At 31.1% G+C, this 12838-nt stretch overlaps 1 pseudogene; it reads left to right on the forward strand.

Annotated features, from left to right (window-relative positions):
* Positions 1-6452: 6452 nt before the first annotated feature.
* Positions 6453-7603, forward strand: LOC134236138 (glycoprotein 3-alpha-L-fucosyltransferase A-like; annotated as a pseudogene).
* Positions 7604-12838: the final 5235 nt, after the last annotated feature.

The raw sequence follows: 12838 nt of genomic DNA on the forward strand, positions 1-12838 counted from the left end.
GAAAATTACTTTTTATTCCAAATTTTCGCAAGTACATGTATGTATAATCATGTATGTACATAATTTTTTTTTGTAGATATCTAATATAACAGTTGTGGATGTAGTTAGAGGGGGGCTATGTCCCAAATTATAATAAAAGATTTACTCAATCAGTTTTGTTTAGTGTGGCTGTGGGCGCCTAGTACCGGACCCCAATCACCCCCTAGCTTTTTCAAGATTTCTGAATCCAATACTATATGTTATAGTTTTGACCTTGAAAATGCAGATGGGATCGCATAATATATCTGTTTGATAGACAGTGAAAAGATAAAGCATGCAAATGCGCTCGTGCTTCCTGTACTTTAGTAGGTTTAGGTTTGATAGTCTAGACTTGATCCGCTACATGTCATTGTAGTCTCTAGACCAAATAAAATACGATCTGTGCATGCTTAGTACCTAGAGGAGAGGTCTAAGTCTTAGACCAGGTCTTACGCCGCTCTCTAAAAAGCGATTTAGGCCCGACTAAAATTTGGCGTAACTTTCTTAGTCGGACTAACTTAGGCCCAAAACTACGACTTTTTGAAATACGAGCCCCTGGACACTATCGCATTGATAATGATTTAAATTTCTATATTTATTAAGGATCGGTGTCGTTAGATCACGACAGACTCAAAGACAAAACATGTTTATTATGACTTATTTAAGGGGGAGGTACAAACCAATTGGATCTAGTCTGGTGTGAAATAATAAATGCCAAGAATGCGCTTAATACTCGTCTAAACTAGCCCAAAGTTACTCAAAGTGTTAATGCACTAGTTAACTACTATTAGAGACCAAAATTAGTAAATAATTAAGTTTATTTTGTTTTAATTAGGAGGAAATTAATCATTGTAGAACTGCGCAGCTACAGCATTCACGAGATAAAAAATGCATTGAAAATGGTGTTAGTGTGATTTATTGATAATATGGCTACAACCATTTGTTTCGCTTTTTGTCATTATCTAGAATTCTTGAAAATTTGATTTTTCATATGTGTGTCTTACTGAGGCCATGTGTTTATTTCGTACGCCATTCCTCTGTCACACAGAGATCGAATAACATTGATTTTAGAATAAATGCGGCCATAAAAACATCAAGACAAGAAATTACTAAGTAATAATCATTAGGTAATATTACTTACTACTTTTATTTGTTGCATCGCTTCGTCTGGTTAATGAAAAAACGCGATTTAAACCCCACTCCAGCAAATCGGACAAAACTGTTCTGCTCACAGCTCGAGTTTCCTCAGTAAATATTAATACACTGAGCACGTGTTTGACATGTGCATATATCTGCTGTGCATATATGCATTTATTACTATGATTATATTTAATTTTTCGTGGAACAAGTCTTGATAATTTGTTGGTTTCTTTAAAACTCAAGAAAAAAAGCTAAAAAATGCCCTAAACATATGTGTTTACGTCGGCCTTTTTTCTGTGGCGATAGAAGTTATTTTGAAACGGGGCACTGCAAGGAGAATGCTTTAAGCATTTAATTTGAAAATGTTAAACAATATGCGGTGCATGAAAATCAAATTGCAATTACATGTCTTACAATCGAAAAGTTGGTACATATGTCTATTTTGTTTAGCAGTTAGATAGAAAAAATAAGCAGTTAAAGGATTTCCTTCAGGCACCTCACATAAATAGCTTGATTGTTTGCAATGACCAACACATCGTATGGAGTAATATTTGGACACAAAAACGCATCATGTCTCATTATGTTGACTACGTTGTAAGCTCTCGATCATTGAACATACGAAGCTTGATAAAATATATAGAGTTGTTTTTTTTTTAATTTAGAAGCAATCACAATGTTTGCAAACAAAGGCCCATTGCATATGCTATGTCTATCATCGCAAAAAAATGAGAGACTACCCCCCCCTTCCGAAAATCCTATGTTCTTTTTTCAAAATAGTGCCAAAGATTAAAACATTACTAAGTATGTGATGGAACATGTACTAGCCTTATAAGACCATTTGTTGTAAAAATATTTGGTTGCCCCTCTCCCGATCTACCGCCTAAAAATGGCCCGACTCAATTTTATTTTACATCCAATTACAGGATTTTTTTTTCTTCCGTCAACAAATATGTTTAATTTTTAAGGAATTTTTTCTCACACCATAAATACGGACCCAATAATTTTCCCTTTGTCTTGATTGATGGTCATCTGATACAGAAATCTCAAGTCAATCAATCATTTACTTGAATCTCATCACCATTTTACAATAGCGTACAGAGACTACAAAAAACATATAAGTGATTTTATATACAATAATAGGTCTAGAAAGGCATGCGTGAGTAAGAAACTAAGCAAACACAAAAAATTGTAGGTTACTATAAATGTGAAGTATGGGAATTTAGGCCGGGGAGCATATTTTATTTATTTTCTTTACAAAGGAGCACAATTTTCTTAGAAAGCAGTGTTTATTGTTGTTCATAATGTTTTTAAAACTAATTATATTCTGGAATTTTATGTGTTTTTCTGTTGAGCAAAGTTTTCTTTCTGTTTGTAGCGAGTTGCACTTTAAAATGTAATGAAACTGAAGTTGGGAGGTCCACCAAACGTCATTTTAAAGATGGTGTAAAATATTTAATTTTGCTGATTTTTTTCTTTACTCTGTAAAATTGTAATTTTGACAGAATGGGCAAATAGAAAAAAAATTATTCATTAAATCTCCTAACCCACTCTGAATGATTTTATTCCTTTTCAAATGTTGCTCCGCTGTAATGAAAATTGTAAATGTTTATTTGACAGAGAATATAGGGGGGGGGGGGAGTGATCAAAAGTAAACGATATCTTAGGTATTTGATACTATATTATTGTTGAAATATTCAAGTATTTTTCAAAGTGTAAATTGGAGATCTTTGATAGCATATTGCTTTATTAAAAACAAACCCCTTTTCAAATTTGCTTTCACCGGGCAACATAACAAGTATCATATTCAACCATCTGCCTTCCTTCACTAAAACGGTCTATCCAATGATTGATTGAATTATTAGGAAGTCATTTGTCTTAATAAACTATGAACAAATTTTTTTACGTTACTTCAAAGGCAGTTTTAAGATATACCATTATTATTTTAGTCGTTTGTTGAATGAGTTCCACTGAGACAACAATTTTTGTCACAAGTACCTGCATAATGACTTTCTTTTCACATTGTGAGCAAATCTTTATTCGGCATATGCTATTCATAGACCTTGAGTGTGCACCAAATTTGTTTCTAATCTAAATTGTGGTTTTGTAGATATAGAGATAGTTCGAGAACTTTTTGATCACCCCTAGTAGATACTAACAAAAGGTTTTTCATATCGATTTTAGGTGTTTAATTTCATTGGTGATAATTAAACTTTTGATAGATATTATAAGTTATCTGTGGCAAACTTACAAACTCTTAATTTTAAACTTTGATGGTGCTCATTTTTCCTTACCTGGAATCAAAAAGTTTATTTCAATTCGTACACTATTTAACAACTGTTCGATAATAATACTAAATAAATTACTTCAAGCCACACTATAACACAAATCCTCTTTGAAAAGTGTTCATATTATTTAAAATATTTTGCAACTGTAATTCTCTTCTACATTTAAAGATTGTTATGTCCCTCCATATTAAGAAGAGGTCTGGAAAACAAAATTCTGTGCTAAAAATAGACCACGTGCTGCTATCAATGAACTATTTTTAGGGTTCTTTACACTCTTTTTGAAGACAACGATACCTTGTTTTGAACTTAAAATTATCATTTAAAAGTGCAAAATTTAGACATTTTCTCAACAAATGGTTGTAGAGAGAACATTAATGCACACTTTGCGTATTTTTTTGGATTTTTTAAGGCTCTGCTGAATTCTGTAGCTGCGCAGTTCTAAGAAGCATATCAAAAGCATTTTTCTGCAAAAGTATATATTATATATGCACAACATGCATTCAGTTATGCATATTTATTGTATCTTTATCATAAGGGTTTAGAATTTGATCAAAATATAATGTACTTTAGCCATTTGAAGAAATGTTTACATTTTGTTCTCACTGCACTAAATATGGCCGTACATCCCCCTTAAACCAAATAAATTTTCTGGCAAAAACTAAACAGCACATTTAATACAAAGCAATAATAATTCGATGATATTTCACAAAACATATTGATAAAAAAATACAATAAAACATTCACCTGATTTAAAAAATCAAACATTATTTTCAGTTACCTTAGCGTAATTGAACAAATTTGTTATCAGATTTTTATAAGCGCTGTTAATGTACTGTAAAGGGGCAAATTGGAGTTATTAACGATAATGTATAAAAGTGAATGTAAAAAAGATAAAAGTATCACTCATTAATGCGTGTTTTATGGTGATAAGGAAACATATATTTTAGAAAAAGGAAAATAAAAATTCCTCATAATCTGAAACATACATCACTGAGTTCATCACGTGACTGAGATGTTAAGATCATGTATCTGTGTATAATGATTATATATCGTGCTTCAAAGCAAAGCAGAAAAGGATAAATATATATTGTCGGAGAAGGTAAGGTAATAATTGTATTTAATAGATTTTTACTTACGTGGTAAAGTGATGTTTTTTTCATTTTCATATTTTCCACAACAAGCTTTTATACATGGATGTACAGGAATCAATCGAAGCAGTCGTGGTTAAGTTGCTGCTAGTGATTAAAGGTTGAGTGATCTAAGAACAAAGATGTTTCTTAAACAATACACGTGTATGATTATTTAAGGTTGAATGATCTAAGATCAAAGTTGTCTCTAAGACAATACACGTGTATAATGATTTAAGGTTGAGTGATCTCAGATCAAAGTTTTAGTGAGACAATACACGTGTATTATGGGTGACCTAAGATCAAAGTTGTGTGTAAGACAGTAGAATGATGTGTATGTTGAGTGATCTCAGATCAAAGTTTTAGAAAGGCGGTGGATGTGTATGATGAGTTATTTTGGATCAAAGTTGTTTGTAAGTCAGTACAGGTGTATTTTGAGTGATCAAAGATCCAAGTTGTTGCTAATTAAAAGTATCTCCCATCACAGCTAGGTTAAGGCCACCCATAAGGTATGCCTTGAAATATTCTGAGAAAATCGATATAATGTTGATTTCATTTTTTTAAATATGAGTTTAAATTTTATGGGCATTGTACTTATGCGTATGTATGTATGAGGACTCAACCAAGTTCGACCAAAGCAACCTCAGGAAAATCAACTGTTGGTCACGTGACATGGTTATATTAGAAAAAAATATGTACCGATACAAAGATCGTAAAAGTTAAATAATATACAGATAATTTTTCACTATGAAATTGATTTTTTTTTTCAGAAATATACCTTAACCTCAAAAGTGCTGGGAGCAATTTGCCCGGACATTATATATTTAGCCGTCTTCTAATAAACTTCGTGCATTAAATGTAAACTATACACATTGAAATGATGTAAAATTACCAAAAAATCAAACAGTGCACAACTTGCTCCCAACTTTTTTTTCAAAATAGTAGGGACAATATCTACATGTGTGTATATATAATTTATAGTTAAGTGAATATCGTTGAACTTTTGAGATTTTCGAGAGGTTGTACATTGGATTGAAGTACACGTATGTTTAAAACTGCATGATTGCGCTTTAATAAGAGACTAAGTCATTTTCATTTTAATAAGGCTGCGAAATATTGAGTTATACATTACAAAATATCACTCAATTTTAGTCAGATCACGCTTATCTACTTTTAATTTTTATATGTGCAAGTTGCAATAATAGCTTTATCTGCGTCTCAAGTACAGAGACACTGCGTGTCAACTAGTCTATGGTGTGATCTATGTCAATACAGCGAGATCAATTTGGCTTAAATTTTACATTCGAAAAGTGTAATAATGACAAGATAAGTTACACATTATTCATGTTTGCAATAATTATGAAAAATCACAGTATGTAACATTGTATGTAAAAGGAAATCATTATTTATTCACAGACATTCATTTGCACAGGTTCACTGTGACGTCATAATCAATTTCCCGAAGCTTTGACTAGAAAGATATACCTTAAGGAGTCGTTAACCTCGCTGCAATACTTTTGTCCGAACAAAATAAAAGATATTTAATACAAAGCTTTAAGAGACAAAGAAATATATTTATTTAAGAAGAGACGAATTAGAAATAAGAGGCTTAGATAGATATTAATTTAAGATTGTTGTTTCAGATACTCAATATTTAGAACAGTAAGTTTTAATGTTCGCCATACACCATGCAGACAAGAACGAAAACGACATATACATGTAATTTAACATTACACTTATGGCCTTTGACATTCAATGAAAATAATTATTGAATTGTAATGAGGTATGATAATATTTCTTTGATCATAAATTATTTGCTTTTTCCCTTTCCCTTATCTTTTTTGGCTTTAATTAAAACTCTTGTTTTAATTATTTCAGCCCACTCAGAGATGTTCAAAAGGAATGGCGTTTTTACATCACTTTCTTCTATAACAATTATATCTTTTGTTATAATCCTAAGTTAGATTCCAACTACAGAACTTCCTTTACTGACCTACTTGTCCACATTAGATACGTTTGACTCGTCACTGACACTCAACAATACAAATACAAATATGACAAATAAAGTATTCAATAACTCACTTCCAAGGATGTATCGCATACATTGGTTTCAAGCAGAGGAGTACTATGTAGATCAAGTGCGGTATTACGATAGTACTCAATGTTCCGTACCTGGCTGTGTTTTAGAAACGAATGTTTTCAATGCTGATATAGTGGTATTCAGTCACAGACGTCTTCCTAAAAAAGTGATCAGGAAAATTAAAGGACAGATTTGGGTGTTTAACTCGGCAGAAAGCCCGTACTACACATGGAGGCCAAACAAAGAATGGATGAAACATTTTTATTTATCCATCTCTTATATGGAGGAATAGGATATATATGTACCATTCTACAGTAAATTGCAAAACAATACAAGAACCCGTCATCAAAAACTACACTGGAGTACTCAGCAAGAAAACTTAAGACGCAGTATGGATTTCAAGCCACTGTCAAACTCCTTCCAGAAGAGAAAAATTGGTTCAAGAACTAAGTAAATACTTAAAAGTGGATAAATTTGGCAGTTGTGGATCTAAAAAATGTGGCAAGCAATATGATAATTTGAAGGGGTGCCAGGACATATTCGAAAGAGATTACAAATTCTTTTTTTCTTTTGAGAATTCACTTTGCAAAGGTTATTCAACAGAAAAACTGTTTTCACTTTATTTAAACCGTTCTCAAGTTATACCTGTAATTAACGGACCAAAAGACGCCGGTCAATATCTTCCTAAAGGAACTTACATTAATAGTCAGGATTTTCCTTCTGTCGGTCTTTTAGCCAAAGAATTGATCAGAATAGGTTCTAATGAAACAGAATACATAAGTTACTTAAAGGATAAAGACAAATTTATTCCCCAATCTTTTTAGAAAAACTGTATTAGATGCTCAGTGTGATTTATGTAAATATGTAAGAGACGCATATAACGAGAAAAAGAAGAGGAGAAATAAATCATGGCTCAATGTTTTAAATCCAGATGTATATTGTAAAATAGGTAAATAAAGGAATAAAAAAATATTGATGTTGTAATTTATATTTCAATTTTAAGAAAAAAATGAGTGAAAAAAGGATAAAGAACTCAAAATTTCATTAGATAATGCTGTTAAAACTGTCCATATCAGTGCTGTGCTTACAAAGAAGACATCTTCTGTCAGAGCAAGTTTTAAAGCCCCCGTTAGGTAATGGGTTGTCCAGTCTGGTTCTTACTACCATGTCCTTTAGGTTCCTTGGGCGTCTGTATGCAGCCAATAGTGCTTTATATAAATTTCCATCCGTGACCTTGTATCTACTTGGTAGATCCGACATTTAGGATATACAGTGTTGTTGGTTTTTTAGTGCTTTATATATATATATATATATATATATATATATATATATATATATATATATATATATATATATATATATATATATATATATATATATAATTATATCAAATATATCTTTCGATTAATGATACAAATACCCACCCACCCACCCACCCACCCCCCCCCCAAAAAAAAAAAAACCTGGGGTTTTGTGTGAATTTCTACACTTATGATAATCACATATACAGGAATATTGTCAATATGAATTATGTAATACAATGCATACTGCTGCGGAGTTTTACAATAGGCATGTAATAACTGATAATTTTTTGTACCGTTGACACAATCATGTCGCATTTGCTCGTTATGAACTTGTTTGACTTGTGTTGATTGTCATTTTGACATATTGTGTCTAATTTCGTAAATCTAAACAGATTTAATCATAGTCCAACATATACTGAGTCAGACTTTTAATCCATGTATTAATATAACTTTATCAGAACAATCCTGGTCTTGGTGAGATTTACAAGCAGAAAAAATATCGAAAAGCCAAATTTGTAAGTATTTTCTTAATTTATTTCTTTAAAAATATATAATTTGAATTCAAACGATAACACGATTTACCTTAGGCTTAGGCAAGGGGATTGATTATCCATTTTAAAACATCGTTAAAAATTTTTCATTTGACTTTTCGAAAATTGAACTAGAATAATTTTTTATATTTAACCCCCTCCCATCAATTATTTTTTAAAGATATAATTATTTTTCCTAAACATAAATTTATTTTTCCTCACCAAAATGGTTTTAGTTTTATTTACATTTTACTGCATATTGAATTTAAATCATTTTAACAAATTTCTAAAAAATTTTGATCTAATTTAAGAAAAAATAGTTATATACTACATGTCCCAGTATATTTAGAAACTCCTCTTTTAATCACACTTTTCAAAGATTACGTTTATGATCATTTTGAAAAAAATTAAATGAATCATTACATCACTTCTCTCTTTTAGAAAAAAAAATAATTACACAAATTTGAATTTCCATTTAACGTTACTTTTGAGCAGAATTATTATAATTACAAAGTAAGTTTACTTCTTTTTTTAATCTATTTTTTAATTGCAAATTAAAAATGTTCGAAAAGGAAAGGCATTATTATTAAGTAAGCTATTAAACGTTTCATTATGGAGTATCAACAATATGGCTTTTTTGATTTCACATTAAATGCTATATATATCTTTTGCAAATATAACTCAAAACCCCTTTAAGATACAAAAAAAAATTAAAGATAAATGCTAAGAAGAAAATTAGGTTTGATTTCTCTCACCAAAAAAAAAAAACAACACGTTTTTCCACCTATATTGTGCTAACAGAATGGAAAGCGGTAAAATTTTACATTTTCGTAACCAAATCACAAAGATGCTAAACTATATTTATATATATATGTAGTTCAGATTAAATTTTAATGATATATTATTCCCGAGCGAAAATGAGTTGAAACCCCTCATTTGTTTGTCCAAAGATATGACAGTTTTTTTTATATAATTGATCGTTATTTTATCAACGAAAAAAGAATAATAGGAAAGACGCATTAGTAACCTGTTAAACTCTTGAGTAACTAGATTGTTACTAAAATCGAGAACATGCGTTGAATACTGGACAATTTTAATGAAGCAGAGATCAAAATGAGGAGGTGGGGTGTAACATCGATGTACTTAACGTGAGCTACTTATAGTTAGAAAAAGTTCAAAAATATTCTTAGGCTTTGCCCTTTGTTCTGTAAAAATTTTAATAAGCAATTAAACACAGAAATAAAATTGTCAGTTTTTCTGATGAGTCTGACACATCTGTTTCAAATTTGGATTTATTACTTACATTAATGGTAATCGAACAACCAAGCTCTATGAAAAACGTGATGACTTTAATTTTTCTATCGTCACCTTCCTTACTTATGCAGCAATATACTGTAACTTCATCACCTGCATATAGAGTTTATGTATTTCGGTAGATTCGATACACAAGAGCATGCTCTTTGTATAAAATACTTCTAAAACGAGGTAAATTATTCAGAAACAATTTGATGAAACAGTCTCATTTAAAGTCATCATTTCGTAAGTAATAAAGTTGATACAATGACCTTGTCAGCAAATACACTTTGTCATTGAGTTAAATGCTGACTGACGTTTTTCATACTAATTTTTAGTCCATCATTTACACACTGATTGACGACAGATTTTCCCGTTATTTCTCGATCACGACATGGAGCACAGGGTAAGTGTGACTAACTGGCAGGGGATGCTAACTCCTCCATGGCACCTGGTCCAACCTCAAATGTTTTGGAGGTCCGTGTTTGCTCTGCTCCTATTTTGTATTATTTTATGGAGTTTTGATCTTGAATAATGTTCGTTATCTCGATCTGTTTCGTCTTTACGTGAAAAAATTAAAATTAAAAAAAATCTTAATGAATGTTCTTTAAATGTGAGTAGTTTTTAATTTGTTAATTACTAAACTTGTCTGAAATTAGTTTTGTACGTGGATTTGAATGTGTTAACATTGCAATAAGAAGCTTACATGGCTATTCTTACAACTTTTTATTTTGTACATATGGATAATGTAACATTTTTTTTTATTACAAATTATATTTGAAAAAATATTCGTGGTATTCTAAGATCGATTACATCTAACACAAATACAATAAATCAGAATTATTTTATTCAACGAATTTTACTTGCAAAAATACTGGTCAGAAATTATCAAGAATAAAGTAAAAACACCTTTTTGAAGATTGAAAAAACATTGTATATAAAAATTTGGGTTATGTTGTTTTTTTTTTTTTAGCTTTTTTAGTTTAATTGAGAAGAAACCACGATGGAAAGGAATGCATTGCTGTGTATCTTGTATCTTACCCTATTGCTTGCTCCTGCTCCCATCTTGGCTAATGCAAGAACAGAGAAAGAACAGCCAAGAAATAAACGTTATGTTGCACTCAGAAGGGGTAATCAACTGTTTTATTATGCCGAATATATTGAAAAGTTTGAATCTCTATAACCGTTATCAATTCTTTCTTTGACCGGGATCGGGATTCGCTGAACTGACCTGTAGCTATATTTTAAATGAGTAGACCGTTTAAATTAACCATAAAATGTTACCGTATTCTGTATGGTAATGCAAAACAGACCATGCACAATTAGAAAAACGTGTTGTTTTTCTTGAATAATCATTATTTTATGCCTATGGAGACTTTGAACATCAGGAAGATAATAAAAAAACATATCCGAAATAATCTTTTAATTTAAAAAGTATTTATTACTTCTGATCCCAGAAAAGCCAAAGACACCTTAGTTCAAAAAATGTGTTATTTTATACTATAAGGTAAAAATATTACAAAAATAAATGCCCGTGGTGTATCTAGGTATTTTTTGGTCACCCGAGTAACTCAGTTGACCTATTGCTATTCGTTTTTGTCTGTCGTCTTTCATCGTCAGTCATGCATTAACATTTCAAGCTTCTTTTCTATAACCGCTGTACCAATATCAGACAATTTTAGCATTAGAACATATATGAGTGAAGGGCAACAAAACTTGTGAATGTCATGGTCACTGGCCCCCTACACCACTCGGACCACTCCTGGACGTCAAAGTCAAACTTTCGGCATGTTTGTGTTAAGCATTGGATCCTAAAATGTAGTAAGATGACGTTATTTTTATCAGGGAGGACATTTTAATTTAACTTCCGGTTCCAAGTTGAAGACAATTTTCTGAATTCAAAATGACATTTTGTCTATAGATAATCACAAAGAACAAACAGGAGATATACCAATAATATGTCAAACTTTTATGGATTATAGATTGAGTTAGATACTAGCGGATCGCTTCTTTTCGTTCGTTGTAAGCACTTGCACTTGCTGTCTATTTAGAATGCAAAATACATAATTTGTTTTAAATTTATTAAACTATTTTCTAGATATTCCTCACTTTCCATTCTGAAGGGGTAGTTCCGATGACATAATGATAAACGTATTTGTTTTTTATACAGGCGACTCGGTGTCAATCACTAGAATGTCAGATATCTTTTTTTATCATTTGTTTCTCCTAAAATTGACGTTTATATCTTTGATATACGACGGTTGTCCCAAAAAGTCGTAGACAATAATTATGACTTTTAAAACATGCAACCAATACGAACCAAATTTTCCATAAATATAATATATTCAATGTTCTTTAAAATTATAGATTTTTAAATGTACATCTTTCATATAAATAATATTAGGACGATTTAAATGATGGCCGATAAGGCCTGTCGGTGCACGGACAAAATTCGGAATAATTAATTTACGCATATGACTATTACATTTGTTTTAGTTTCTTTAGTACTATGTAAAACATTGAACTCAAATCTAAATCAGTGAAATCAAAATCTTAATAATATGTGAAAATTTCATATAAATAGCATTGGAAACAGACGATTATAGTCATGATTTTCAGTGTTGTTGGAAAATTACGTCGTCAAACGCGTAACCGGCGCACGAATATAAAATAAATTGTTTTAGATAGGGATTGTATATATCAGAGACAGGAAAAAAAGTACAGAAGTGACATTACACATTAGATTTTAATAGGAGAGTTAATTTTAAGTGGCATGAGATTCAATGAGAGTTTTTCCTCATTACCGAAAATAGTTACAGCATGTAAGAAATAGAGTACTGTTTGTAAAGGTACGCAGACAATTGGTAACACTCTTTACCTCGGACGTCGTCAAACAATGTATATATTCTATGCTACGTACAGTGCACGAGGGTTGTCCCAAAATTCCGAAGACAAGCGTTGTTTTGTAGGAACCCTGTGTCATACATTAATGAAACTTCATATACTGTAAATGTATTATATTTGGCGGAAATTGAATTTTCAACAAGTTGGCGTAGATTTG

Source organism: Saccostrea cucullata, unplaced genomic scaffold (assembly GCF_032062105.1).
Source record: "Saccostrea cucullata isolate Sc308-1 unplaced genomic scaffold, CSIRO_AGI_Scuc_v1 ctg14318, whole genome shotgun sequence".
NCBI classification, from domain to species: domain Eukaryota; kingdom Metazoa; phylum Mollusca; class Bivalvia; order Ostreida; family Ostreidae; genus Saccostrea; species Saccostrea cuccullata.